This window comes from Thalassophryne amazonica, chromosome 5 (assembly GCF_902500255.1).
Source record: "Thalassophryne amazonica chromosome 5, fThaAma1.1, whole genome shotgun sequence".
In the NCBI taxonomy this organism is placed as follows: Eukaryota; Metazoa; Chordata; class Actinopteri; order Batrachoidiformes; family Batrachoididae; genus Thalassophryne; species Thalassophryne amazonica.
In genome coordinates this window covers 53,526,743-53,540,274 of record NC_047107.1, presented here as the reverse complement: position 1 = coordinate 53,540,274, position 13,532 = coordinate 53,526,743, and positions in this window count along the sequence as shown.

Here is a 13,532-nt window from a genome sequence, read left to right as displayed (position 1 = left end):
ATAAATGGTTTCCCTTCATGTCCGTCCTTAAGTCATTTGCCTTAGTCAATCGTATAATGGTTTTCATTATAGGCCATTTCTCAACATTCTCCACTTTGTTTTTCTTCTTTTTCAGCTTGTTTTCTAATGCCCGTTTTGGCCAGACGCCAAATTTAGGCGATGCATGTCTCTTGAGGCATGCTATAATTTAAGAAAAAAGGGGTCCCTATGGTGCATCTTTACTACTAAATCTACAAACACGCCGTGTAAGGGTCCCCTTTTTATAACTTTGCAATGTGATATCTATGTGTATGCATTTAGCTTTATCTGTGTTACGCAGATGATGGTAAGGACAGACATTTACCCAACCTTCGTTACTAACATATATCCTTCTTTGTTTTTATTTACACTCAGATTTCTGAAACCAGTCCGCAATTCAAACTCAAGAACCAAGATCATAGTCCGTGTTCAGTGCCATTACGTCAGTCCGCGCTCCTCAGCATTTACTCAGCATCTGAAGTTTTGGGAGAAGTTGGGGAACATGGGGAGGTTGGCCTTTCAGGGGTAGTGGGGGAGGATCAGGAATTCTGGCTTTCAGACAGTCGTGCAGTTCTCTGATGGATCTTTCCAGCTCCTTGTGCTGCTTGGCCAGGTTGTACAGGGCCCCCAGAGAATTCTTGCCCACATTCAGGGTGGTGGTGGCCAGCCCTAGCTGTTCCCTTTCCATATGCTCCATCATGCAGGCTAGCATGTCCATACTAGACTGAAGACCACACAGTTGAGTATGGAGGCCCTCCTGAGCACAAGAGATGTTGGCATTGTCACGGTGTATCCTGAACAGGTATGCAGCTGTCTGACTTAGTTGTGGCATGATTTCCTCAAATAGCTCATGGGGAATGTGATTTGTGAGGGGCAGGAGCTGCTCCAAGGTTTTTGGAACAGACTCTTGTGGAAGACGAAGCTCTCGAACCAAGATTGCCATGTCCTGTGGGGTGACCATGACCAGATTAAGGTTGTGCAGTCCAGGGGACAGGAAGTACAAGGGGGAAGGCATTTCGTGTGTGGGGGGAGTATTGTTGATGTCGCACAGGCAAGTGGGTGGGACACTCTGGGCATTTAGCAGCCTGTACAAAGCTCCCCTCTGTCCTGGTGGGTGAGTTCGGCTAAGGTCTACCCCTGCTGATCCTCCTCCAGAGGTACTGGGCTGATCAGAATATCTCTCCTGCCTTGGGGGTGGAAAGCTGGGGACAGGTCCTAGCAGTGAATTGGGTCTAGGATGCACTCGGGCGGTTGCTGCATATGGCCGACCTTGGCTGCCTCCCCTGGAGGGTATTGTTGCCACTGGCACATGTGACTGTCTCCATGGCATCTAGGGAAGGGGTGTGTTCCTGAGTCCAAAGGGTCCTTCAGGTGATGGTGGAGTCCTCGGGCCGACTCTTGCTGCAGGCAGATTCTGTGAAGCCGTCATCGCCAGGTGCTGGAACAATGAAGATCCTTCTGTTGCCAACTGGTGTAGCTGCTGGATGGAAGGCAGCTGTGGCGACCAATCATGTCTCGACCATCCCTCCTGTATATCCTCTTCTCCAAACAGCTCTGAGAGTCCAATCAGACTTGATAGAGGCAGATCAGGCATAGGTCCCTGATCAGGGGAGTCTGGTCTCTCAGCCATACTCCTGTGTCCTAGTAATATACATATACGTTCATTATTACAGCTCCATGTCATTCTTTCAGATATTGTCTATCCTATCCCTCATTTTTGTGGGTGCATGAGTGTGAATGTAAATGTGCGTGCATGTCTTCTTCCTCGTCTACAATATCACCAAGCACGGTCCATCCCAGTCCTCCCTATCTGGGGTATACGCCACAATATTAGGGAGCTGGGGGCTGTCGGGGAGGATAATTGGTATTTCATCCATTTCCATATATTCTGGTTCTCTGTCTGTTTCGTTTGTGCTTTCTTCTAGGGCTCGGATGGCTAACAGTGGGAGCTGTCCTACTGTGGATGAAAGCAATTTATTGACCAGAAATTTTATCAAGGGAATACCACAACATATTACCAGCAAGACCGTCACCCCTGTTAGTGCCAAGATTACACCTATCTGGTATAACCAGTCTTTCCATGATATCCACCCTCTCCTTAGAGTCCCAAACAGTGAAAATAGTGGGCCAATATTCATTCCATTCCCTACAATGTATCCAGAATCGTCAGTTTCATTTCTCCCTCCTATGGAGTTACTTAACAGTTCCTGTTGCATCGCTCCAAGTGTGATTAAGAGCTCTGTCAAATTTCCGTCTTCCCCTGTACGCATGGGAATAGCTGTGCAACATTCGGTGGCTTTGATCATAATACAAACTCCTTGTTCATCAGCCATCATCATCTCGATAGCTAATCTATTTTGCATTGTCATTAGCGAGGTGGCGTGCAGTTGTTCGGTTAAGGCTCCTACTGCTGCCAATGTCCAGTTCAGGTATCTTTGCTGATTATACCACAAGTAATTAATCCACTGCACCTCCTGGAACCTAGAACGGATTTTTGGAGTAACCCCGAACAGAGCCAATGCCCATCCCCATTTATCCGCATCTTCATCTGCTTTAACTCTGCTACTGTCTATGGCTTCTAACTGTCGGGGTATCCCTTCTGGTATCCCGTTTCTTACTGTGATGTTGTAGTCTGTTTTAAACGTCATTATTCCTCTTTTCTTACGAAGTTTCTGTGGCATGGGTTGTATTGAATTTGGCATTTCAATTACTGTTATTGCTCCTGTGAGCATCACAGGAGCACAAAGGCCTTTCCAATTCGGGGACAGCGATGACAGGAGTTTCCTTTTTTGTCCGCATATCCAAAAGATGTCAGCTAAGGGTACCGTTCCCTTAGCTAAATTTGGAGTAGATACCCATGAAGCATGGGTGAGATTCAGTCCAATTACAGACCCCCCTGTGGCCGGTACTATTTGTTCACACTGTATGCCTGCTGCTGGCAGGGTGTGACAGACGGTAATGTTCCATGCTGTTTTGGCCGGTTTGTATTCTTGCTGCTTTTGCATACACTGTATGTGGTGTTTTGGCTGGGTCGTCCCTACCTGCCAATCGCTTATGTATTGTGCTACTAAGCCTTTAGCTATACAGAATGGGTGTATCATCCCTTTCTCTATTTTAATCATAGGTGGAACGGTTCCTTCTGTACTTAGGGGCACTGGACAAAGTTTACTGTCGGCAGCATATTTTTCATCACCTACTGCCATTTTCATAACACATTGTGTATAGCATTCTGCTTGGTCTGAGTTATGTTGGGGACTCCTATAACAGTTATTGATATCAGGTAGGGGTTTAGCCTGAGGTATCACACCTTTCCGGTGACAGGCTATGCAAGGCTTTTCACTGATCTGCCTAGCCGAAAATTTCAACCATTGGTAAAATAAATTTCTCTCCACCCTTGTGTGCGGGCTAGGTCTGTACTGGGATCCCATCTCCCTAAGTGACTGCTTGTTTCTAGGCTTCTAATTGTCCTCTTTTTCCTTGGTTTGATTTTTACCCATTTTGTGGCTTCATGTACTGTAACAGTTACATCTTGCTTGGTTTCCCTGCATCCTCTTTTATCACAAATTACCTCTATGTTGAGTGTTCCCTCCTCTTCACATTTGATGCTAATGGCTTCGCCTAATATGTAATCCCCCAGCTTTCCCTGTATTCCTATGTTCTTGTAGGCTTTTGATTTAATGTATACCAAATTATATGTTTTTCCTGTGTTTAGAATGCCTTGTTTAGCTGCTATTGCGGCCATGGCCACGGCACAGTCCGTTGTATGTTTTGGATGTCTATTTTCTCCCATACTGACCACCAGTAGTATTGTCAATCCCTTGAATAATTCCTTAATCATTGCTCTGATGACTGTTGAGATGTGCTACTAGATGTGCTACTAAGTGAGCCGTCACTAGATGAGCTGTCACTAGGGATGTGTGGTGTATCTGTGCTTTGTCTGGGTTGTACTTCCTGCGGTTCTTCTGTCGGTAAATCTACTGAGTTGCTGTCCGAGTCTGTAATTCCTGTGGCCTGTCTATCTGTCGGTCTGTATTTCTGTCTGTCTGTTGGCCTGCGTCTCCAGTTGTTTCTGAGTCTGCATCTGAGTCTGTCGCTGCTCTATCTGGCAGGGATCCACTACTCTCTGAAGCTGTGCGTCGTCTTTGTTCAATCAGTCTCTGTGAGCGCCTTGGCCAGTGTTCGCCTGGCTGCAGGGAGGCGTGGCCTTCCCTCTGTGCTTCTTCTGGCTGCAGGGAGGTGTGGCCGTCCCTCGGTGCTGCTGTAGGGTCTCTGGCTTCTCCTGCTTCCCCCCTTGGCCCGGCGGCTCTGCCAAGACGAGCTTGCCGAGGCCGCAGGGGCGCTGGGCCACCAACCCTACAGCAGTGGTTTAAATGAAACCAAGTGTCCTTACCGTCTACTTTGACTGCTGTACGTGAGGCAAGAATAACTTTAAAAGGACCTTCTCGGCGGGGCCTGTCCCACTTCTTTTTGAACACCTTGATGTAAACCAGATCACCAGGCTGGATGCTCTGATTTTCAAGTGGAATCTCTGCTTCTCTGTCTTCTGTAGCACCTTTGACCTGCAAAAAGATAGTTTTGTGTATTTGGGTTAACTGTCTCAGATAATTATGCCATTCGTCTTGTAGCTGCTCCAGCGATGGTCCTTCGTAGGGTCCTCTCAGGTATGGAATAGGCATCGGCCGACCTGTAAGAGCTTCAAATGGTGTCAAATGGGTTAGTCGGTTAGTTTGTGAGCGCATTGACAATAAAGCAAGCGGCAACGCATCCAGCCAGGTTAGTTTGCCATTGCTGTCTGCTATGATTTTTGCTAGTTTGTTCTTTAAAATGCCATTAGCCCGTTCCACTGCCCCATTTGATTGAGGGTGATAAACACACCCAAACTTCTGTTTGATACCCAATTGTTTGAATGTTTCTTGTGTAACCTTGGCTACAAAAGCCCTACCGTTGTCAGATGAGATAGTATCTGGAATGCCAAATCTTGGAAAGACATCTCAGCACAAGAATTTGGCTACCGTTTTATGGTCTTGATTTGCAGAGGCTACTGCCTCAATCCATCGGCTGAATCTGCATATCACTACCAAAACATATCTCATTCGTTTAACTCGATTTTCAGCTCCCATGTCTATGAAATCCATCATAAGATGTCTGAATGGCCCATCAGGGACCGGAATGTGGGCTAAAGGGGCTGTGAATGATTTCCGGACATTGTACTGTGCACATACCTCACACTCATTCAACAAACGGTCCACTGTTGCTGCCATATATGGTGACCACCAGACAGCTTTTAGTTTGTTCATAATTTGGACTCACGAACAATGATCGGGTCCGTGGGCCCAAATGATTGCATGTCGTAATAAATTGGTGGGTAACACAAAATGTCCATGATTACTGCGCCACAGCTTGTCCGCTGGCCCCTGACTGCGTGTCTCAATAGCGCCTCGTTTAACCCACATTCGTTTTTCTTCTCCACTGGCCCTACTTTGAGCCACTATCAGTGCGTCAAGTGAAACCAGTGGGGCACAATCTTGGATGGTTAGCAGGGGAAACATATTTTCTCCTTGTGCTCCTTTGCGAGCTGCGTCATCTGCTAGGTTGTTACCTTGAGCTATGATGTTATTATTCTTTTGATGACCTGCACATTTAATGATGGCTACCTCAGACGGTAATTGGAGAGCTTGTAACAGTTGGGAAATCGCTTCTCCATGAGTGACAGGGGTGCCATCTGCTCTCAGGAATCCCCTTTGTTTCCAAATGTTTGCATGTACATGACATACGTCATAAGCGTAGGCTGAGTCTGTGTAGATATTAACACGTTGATCTTTAGCTATCTGGCAAGCCATAGTTAAGGCTTTGATTTCTGCCAGTTGGGCTGAACAAGGCTGATCAATTCCTTGGGACTCCAGTAATTCAAAGGTCTCGCCATCCGTGTTTAGTTTAACAATCCCCATACCCGCATGCAATCCCGCGGCATCCCGAAAGCATGAGCCATCCACGAACAGGGTTAGATCTGCATCTATGGCGTGATTATACAAATGTTCTCTGGCTCTCAAAAATTTCTCTGTCTCTGCCACACAGTTATGTGGAGTACCATCTAACGGTGTGGTCAATTTGGTGGCGGGATTCACCGTGTGACAACGTTGTATTGTTATTTCTGGAGCGGACAACACAACTTCATATCCAGTGCGTCTAGCTTGTGTTAAGACAAAACGTTGACTGGTTAGCAGGGCATGTAACTGATGCGACGTGTACAACGTTACTGCATGTCCCATGATTATGGATGATGCTTTTTGAAATGCAAAGGCAGCTGCTGCTAGACCCTGATAGCATGGTGGCAATCCTGTTTCAATGTTGTCAAGCTTTGTACTATAATAGGCCAATGGTTGTTTTCCTTCATTTGTTTCCTGCATTAGTACAGCACAAGCATAACCAGCTTTTTCAGTAACATACAAATGGAAAGGTTTCCCATAATCTGGGTTACCTAACGCGGGAGCAGATTGCATGTCTGTTTTTAGGGCCTCAAAAGCTCCCGTTGCCTGATCTGTCCAGACGAGGAGAGCTGCATTGCTTGTTTGCCCCACTGCTCTAATCATGGCACGCAAAGGTGCAGGTTTTATAGCATAATCACAAATCCACGGCCGACTGTACCCTGCCATCCCAAGGAATGAAAGCATCTGTCCCACTGTTTGGGGTTTGGGAGCCTTGATTATAGCCTCCACTTGGCTTGGGGCTATACATCGCGTGGTCCCACACAACTGTCTTCCCAAGTATTCTACTTGTTGTTTGCAGAACTGCAATTTGTCCTTACTTACTTTATGACCTCCATCTGCCAATGCATGCAATACAATTAATGAATCTTTTTCACACTGTTCTTGAGTCTCTGATGCAATAGGAGATCATCCATATATTGCACCAATGTACTGGGTATGTCAAGGTGTTGTAAATCTTCAGCCAGGACTTTGTTAAAGATGGCTGGGGACAGGTTCAGTCCCTGAGGTAGCCGTGTATACGTTAGCTGTTGTCCCAGAAATGTGAATGCAAACAAATGTTGTGAGTCTGGGTGCACAGGCACACTGAAATAGGCTGAACACAGATCGATTACTGTGTACCATTTTGCTCCAGCAGGGATGCTTGATAGTATAGTATGCGGATCAGGTACTATAGGTGCATCCATTTCTATTATTGCATTGATAGGACGCAGATCATGTACCAGCCGATACTCTTTGGTATTGTTTTTAGGGATAGGATAGATAGGAGTATTGCATGGGCTTGCAGTTTTTATTAGAACTCCAGCTGCCATTAGTCCCTTAATTACTGGTTTTATGCCTTCAATAGCCTGAGGTTTTAATGGATACTGCCTTTGGTGAGGCAGTTTTGCTCCCGGTTTTACTTTTATTTTACTGGTAAGGCTGTTTTTACTAGTCCTACATCCGTTTTGCTTTTGGACCACACCACTGGTGGTATTTGCTCTAACAATTTCTCTTGTTGGGCCGATAACACCATCTGTCCCTCTGATCTAGGATTGAGCTCCACTTTTTGAGCTATAGCCTCATCATTTACTTTTAAATTAATTCGTATAAACTGCTGGTCTTTTGACAGATGTACTTGTAGACTTTCCATGTTTTGCCATTCTTCAACTTCTGAGGCTGTCTTTACCATTGGACCTAGGTCATGGGATTCGTACTTTTCTGAGACTAAAAGGGTCACATGAGGCATGGCATTCGGCACTTGATACCATTGTTGTTCAGCTGAAGTTAGCTTGACAGAAGCTGCGGCCCCTTGGGGGCCTAAATAAATTTCTGTGGTGGTTATGTGAAACAGCCGTTGATTCATCAATGCATCCCAGCAGCATGCATAGTCAGTTTGTTCTTGTTTGGCATCGAACATCAGGGTGACATGTAAAGGTAAACTAGGTGTACATACTGCTTCATAGTGTTGTTCTGCCCAGGGCTTCCATTTTTCCCATTCCAGTTGAAGATTAAAATTTTCTGGTTGTAACTTCAGCCAGTATACCATGGGTTGCACAGGTCGGACCTTATTTTCCATGTCCATAAGCACCATAATGTTGGCGAGTGCTTCGTCAGGAAAGTGTATTTGCAGTCCTTGATGGGTACACACTATCTGGGTTTGTAGCTTACATAAATGTCTCTTCCCAGCAAATTCACAGGTGTATTTTGTGAGTATAACAGGGGTGCTTCAATTGTTTTTCCTGCATCGTTACAGGAAGTGGGCGTGTAAACGGTATTATTTGAGTCTTCCCAGAGAAGCCGATGGTCTTAATTACAGACCCAGAGAGGGGGAGATGAGCGCCCATTTTCCCTATGCAAGAGTATGTTGCCCCTGTATCCACCATGAACGGGAAATCTCTGCTTTGTATATTAACAGTGACGGTTGGCTCTTCCTTAGGTATCATCGAAATAGCCAATGCCACCGTTTCCCCCTCTGTCTTCTCTAGGCCTCCCTATTGCCAATAGGCAGAGGGTCCAACCCAAGGTCGGGCTGGACAATTTCTCATTCGATGTCCAGGTTGTCCACAGCTCCAACACTCATTAGAGGGTTGATCCCCTATTGGGGGTGTTGGTCCCATAGGCGGTCCCGCTTGACTGTTCCTGGGAGCTGAGTTTTGGAATCTGTTTCCAAATGAAGGTTGGCGAGATCCTCTTCGCCACCCTCCTCTTTGACCTTGAAAGTTCCGTGACTCTCCTCTCCACCCATGACTGTAGGTGGGTCCATTTCCGGGTGTGCCAGTGCTATGGTAGTGATAGTGATGCTCCACTGGTGCTGAGACTTCTCCTGCAGCAGTGCTCCCTGCTGCTCCTTGGGGGCTCTGTGTGGCTGTTACCACAGGTGCCTGTAAGGTGGCAGCAGTGTTTGCCGTAGGGCCTAGGCTTGCCGACTCAGAAGGAACAGGGGTCATCATTGGTGCCTGGGTCTTTGTTTTTTCTTTCTTGACTTTGGTTAGCTCTCCCAACTGCATCTGCACCAATTTTTTTTTTGTCAGGGATTTTGCTGCATCTCTTCTTTTTGTTTTTCTTTCTTGTAGATTTCAAGATGGTGACAAATATGCTCAGAGTATAAAGCCCAATTCATTTTCGATAGTCCCACGACTCCATCTAGGGCTTTCTGAACCTCATCTGGTAGAGCCTTTTTTACAGTTATTTTAAACAGGATTTCAGTTGTGGAGAATGGTTCCATGCATTTCCTGTTTCCTACGCCCATCTTTTCTGGAATCGGTGCAGGAACTTCTTTGGGCACTCTTCAGGGTCCACTCCTCATCATCCAATTTAGAGGGATCCAAGACCTCAGGGTACTTTCTTCTCAGTCCTTCCCACATGGAGTTTCTATAGCGATTAAAGGGGACTTCATTCATGTTGATTTGTGCCCATCATTTGTGTTAGTCCAACCTTTCCTGCTAATTCTTCAGTGTCATGTTTTCCCATGACATGCATTAGCAAGGCTTTTATGTCACCTAAAGACAAGGTTACCCCTGCAGTGCCTTCTTCTAGGCAGTTATCCATCTCCCAGCTCCTTGGGTGATGTCTGGCAGTCTGTTGGCCAGCCCCACCATGTCTGTCCAGCTCCATGGGGTATACACATGATGACCATTTCTAACCACCAATGGGCATATGAGGTCTTCGTCCTCCTCTTCTTCTGTGCGGACTCCATACTGTCTTCCAGATCGAGTGCGACTGACTGGTTCCAGGCAGTCCATCCAGTCGGTTATATTCTGTTCTAAAGCCGCTATGTCTTTGGCTACACATTGTTGTCTTTGCCTGAGTCGGGCCTCTTTTGCAGTCTCAATGATGATCTCACCAGAAATTTTTCGGGTGGGTGGCTCTATAATGTGATCCCTTGATTGGGCGTCGATTGTTGTAATATTCTTCTTTCCTCGGCGTCCCTATGTCTTTGTATTCTTTCCTTCGCTAGCCGAAGTTGCTCAGCTAGTTCTTCATTATCTCTTCTGGCCAGATCCAGTGTGTCACAGAAGCTCTTGTGCCACTCTTCGGAGCCTCTGTAGCCTGTGAAGGTCCAGTCGGCTGACTTATGGTGGGAGGGGACGGTTTTCAGTGGACCTCGATGTGCAGGCGGAGCCTTCAGGTCTCTCTCTTTATCCTCGTCTGCCTCCGTGTCACTGTTATTTGTGGCCCCCCCCTGCTGGTCGTGGTGTGCGACCACTTACTTTCGGACTTGGAGACCTTGTATGATCCATTGACAGACTGAGGACCTGTCTCCTTGTGGCTCTCGAGCTTTTAGTGTCAGTGTGAATTTGCCCTCCACATCCATGCCTTGGTCCTCTTCACGAGTTCCTAATACAAATTGTCCAGCTGTCTTCCCCATATCATGACTTTTATATGGGGGTGGCTCTGCTTCCTAGCTCGGTGCACTGGCTTTAGTCTCTTTGGATCTTTCCTCTGTCATTTTTTCTCTTTTCTGCTGTAGCCTCTGTGCTTCCTGCTTGAACAAGGCCAAAACTTCTTTTTCTTCAGTGCGTTTTTTGTTGTTTTTTACGTTCTTCTGCTGATCTTTAATTTCTTTTTTCTGTATTTCTACCGCAACTGCTTCACACATCACCGGATCAATGATCCCACCAAAGGCCATTGCTGCCCCCATGTGACCTTTTGTGCCACTTTCTCATACATTGGTTGGCCTTAGTGCGTTTTCCTGGATATTTTCTTAGTACTAAGTCTAGCGGGGTACTTTCCCGACCTTGACCTTGAGAGTTACCCATGTAACCCTGACAAACGCTATGTGAGGTGTTTCTATGGTGTTCTGGTAGTCCCTCAGGGGCTGTCCTGATCCAGACCAATAACTTGCTGGCTGTAACACCTGTTTTGTATTTTAAACCCTTAAAAGGATTAAATTTCCAACTGCTATGCCCGTCTTCTTTTTCTTTAACTAAATATGAAAATTTACCTGTTTCCCACCGAACCTTCCTTGGGACCACAGTCAAAGTCAACCTAGGAAACAGTTCTTCACCTGGATCGGTTGGCAGTGTTATTAAATGATTTAATGGTATGCTAATTTCTTTATTAGGATCAGCACAAAGCGCTCCAGCCACGGGGTTAAACCCTGATGCCACAGACGTCTTATCAGCAGCTCCCAATTAATTAGAGGGAATTGTTCTTTCTTTTGCTTCAGATTGATTACCTTAGTAATCTGCCATAATTTCTGATTGATCTCTGTTCGTCCTGCCAATGTTCTGCTCCTACCCTGTCAAAATAGGTCCTTTCCAGCCAAAAATGTGTCCTGATTCCCTGGGTTTCGATGTCTCCGTCCAGTCAAGTAATGTTCTGGGAGTATTATTTCATCATCACTTAAGTCTCCCATCAATGACTGTCCCAAGCATTGATCAGTCTGTCAGCTTTTTCACTATAATCTAAGCTTTATCTCTTTTGATTTATAACCAACTTTATTTATTTAATCCTCTTACAACCCTAACACCTCCTAATGTCTTTGCTCCCGACTTTCTATTTCCCTTCTAATTTAATTTTTTTTTTTTTTTTAACTTTCTGCTTCTCGTCTTTTTTCTGCTATGTTTGTTATTAGTTTTCTCTCTTTGAAATAATATCTACCTTCTCTGTATTTACATAGCACTCTTCTCCTGTCTTTTCTTCACTGTCTGTTTCACACTTTCCTCTCTGCCTGTCATGCACCTCCCAAGTCCTCCTGTTGGGTCTAAATACCTCCCCCTCGTACTCTTTCACATTAATCTTGTATGTCAGCCAGCCTGCAGTTCTCACAGCTTTACACAGATTACTCTCCACTCTCCCACACACCAATCTTCAAAAGCTTTATACACAAAAATTATTAAAAACAACTTTCTATATCTCTATCTAGACTTCTGCCACTTTTCACTCCGCGGCTTTAAACAACCTTTTTATTCACTTAACACCAATGTGTTCTGTTTAAGCATGTATCTCTTCTTCACGTTAGACAGCTTCTCCGGCGCTGTCAGCAACTTCATATATTACTTTTTTCAAGCCCTCTTTGAGCGTACAATATTTCATTTACTTCTACGCCTTACCGCGCCTCGCGTGCGTATCCTGTGCTTAATATATTATTTTCCACCAGCTCCTTTCTGAGCATACAATATTTCATTTACTTCTACGCCTTACCGCGCCTCGCGTGCGTATCCTGTGCTTAATATATTATTTTCACAAGCTCCTTTCTGAGCATACAATATTTCATTTATTTCTACGCCTTACCGCGCCTCGCGTGCGTATCCTGTGCTTAATATATTATTTTCACAAGCTCCTTTCTGAGCATACAATATTTCATTTATTTCTACGCCTTACCGCGCCTCGCGTGCGTATCCTGTGCATTTCTGCACTTTCTTCTGCCTTTTTTTTTTTTTTCACTTACTGAGCTCCTTGTGAGCTTAATGTGCCTTTGCACTGAAATATTTCTCTTTTTCTTTCTTATAAAAAAATCATATTACTGTGTACTTAATTACTTATTCTTCTCCCACGCCCCACAAGCGTGTATTGGTGCCTTACTGCACTATTTTCTGCTTCATTAATTCTCATGTCTTCTGCACTAACCTTCTATTTATTTTATTTTTTTTTATAGTTTTTCTCTTTTCTTAAAAATGACGTCCTTTATTGAGCTCTTTTACTTACTGTCAGCTGTGCTTCTTTGCACTTTTCTCTTTAAATCTCTTTATCACGTACGGTATTTCTACTGCGCCCCCTCAGGCGCTTATCTTGTGCTTTCTCTGCAGTATTCTCTTGTTAAACTCTTTTTTCTCACTTATTTCACTTCAGTCTCTGTTAAACTCTTTAAATAACCTTGTATTACCTTGTATCTATTTGTCAGTATACTCCCCTAAATTAACCCCTACAGCGCATGCTATCAGCCGGCACGTTAGTAACGAATTTCAACACCAATTATTCCCCAAGCATCCAGGTTAGTTCTCCACGCACTCTTTCCGCACCAGAGTTCATGAACATTCCTGAACTTTCACTCACATAGACATTCTTTTTCCTGGGAACACACACACCTTCTGAGCATTTTATCTACAAGGCCTGATAATTTTCAATCTTATCTTTTTTTAGTCTCTTATCAATTTTCTTAGTCCAGGTTCTTTTGGGTAAGAGGCAATTAAAAAATATCACTGTCAACTTGGGCGGAAATCCCGACTCACTCCTCCAGATCGTGCAGAAATTATAAAAGGTTTCTGCTTACCTTTTAGTCGTGATCACTGTATTTACGGTCTGGAGGGATGAGCTGGACTGCCCCAGGCTGCCGGAATGCCCCTGGACCTCCTGAAGCTGGCTCGCCAAGTTCTGTCGCGGCTCGTCTTTTTGGTCTTCTCAGGATGTCGTCTTTTAGATACACAAACTAATTGCAAGTGATATGCTAGAAAGAGGACACAACACTTTAGAATAATTCAGCCTTAAGCAAGATAAATGCACAGAGTTTTTAAGTTTATTTAAGCCTTCGACACAAAGCTTAGACAAACTGAGTCCTCTAGAGAGACTGAATATGACAAAGCCGCGCTCGTCTATTTATTGGAG